The sequence below is a fragment of the Garra rufa genome, chromosome 13 (assembly GCF_049309525.1).
Source record: "Garra rufa chromosome 13, GarRuf1.0, whole genome shotgun sequence".
NCBI lineage: Eukaryota > Metazoa > Chordata > Actinopteri > Cypriniformes > Cyprinidae > Garra > Garra rufa.
The window spans coordinates 22,851,434-22,852,309 of NC_133373.1; the positions used below are offsets into that span (position 1 = coordinate 22,851,434).

Consider the following 876-nt stretch of genomic DNA (forward strand, 5'->3'; position numbering starts at 1 on the left):
TCTTTCTTCTGCTGAGCACAAAACATAGTTTAAGAATGTTGATAGCCAAACATTTTGGTTCTTATTTGACTTTTTGTCCATACAATGAAAGTCAATGGGAGCCAGAATTGTTTGGTTATTAATATTCTTAGGTTTGAAATGACATTAGGATGAGAAAAAGACAGAATTTTCATTTTTTTGATTAACTGTCTCTTTATGACTTTTGGACTGACTTTTTTAAATCTAACATTCATACATTTTTCTATACAGATCTAGTTAGTTGTATGTTTGTACTCGGGTAGAATTAACATGTAGAGTCCTGCTGGAAACTGATGCCTTAATGTATTCATGTCTAAATTCATAACAATTAATGGCCGATTATCACCATTTTAATGTGAAACTTCCAAAATATACATTCCATAAATGAATAACATTGCACTGTGAAAAGTTTATTGATGAAACACTGCATTCAAAATGGTGCTGTTTCAATTGCATTATCAAGATAACAAAAAATGTAATGATTAATTAAATGTAATCATTCATTTTTATTTAGAAAATGCAGAATATACATTCCTGAAATTAACGTTCCACTGAAATATGTTTTTTGATGAACCACTGCAAACACTATCAAAGCATTAAATAAATTCTTGATTATAAATTGTCATGTCAGTTTTTGTGAATGTGTGAAATATAACCAAATAACCAATATATATATACATATATAAATATTATTAGAAATTATTCTAATATTTTTTTATTATATTTTTATTTTTTATTATTTTTTACTTTATTTAATTTTGTTGTTTTATTTAAATTTGTAAGGTTTTATTTAAATTTTATTAAGTATTTTGTGATTTCTTATTTTATTCTTAATTTATTTTCATTTTTATTTTATTT

At 24.1% G+C, this 876-nt stretch overlaps 1 protein-coding gene across 1 annotated transcript in view; it reads left to right on the forward strand.

Moving 5' to 3' along the window:
* The window catches only part of pfas (phosphoribosylformylglycinamidine synthase), a 30,792-nt gene extending 30,149 nt beyond the window's left edge, over positions 1-643 (forward strand). The window contains exon 29 of the mRNA XM_073816428.1: positions 1-643. This exon is cut by the window's left edge and continues 637 nt beyond it. The gene's annotated coding sequence lies outside the window, so the exon portion shown is untranslated.
* The last annotated feature ends 233 nt before the right edge of the window (positions 644-876 follow it).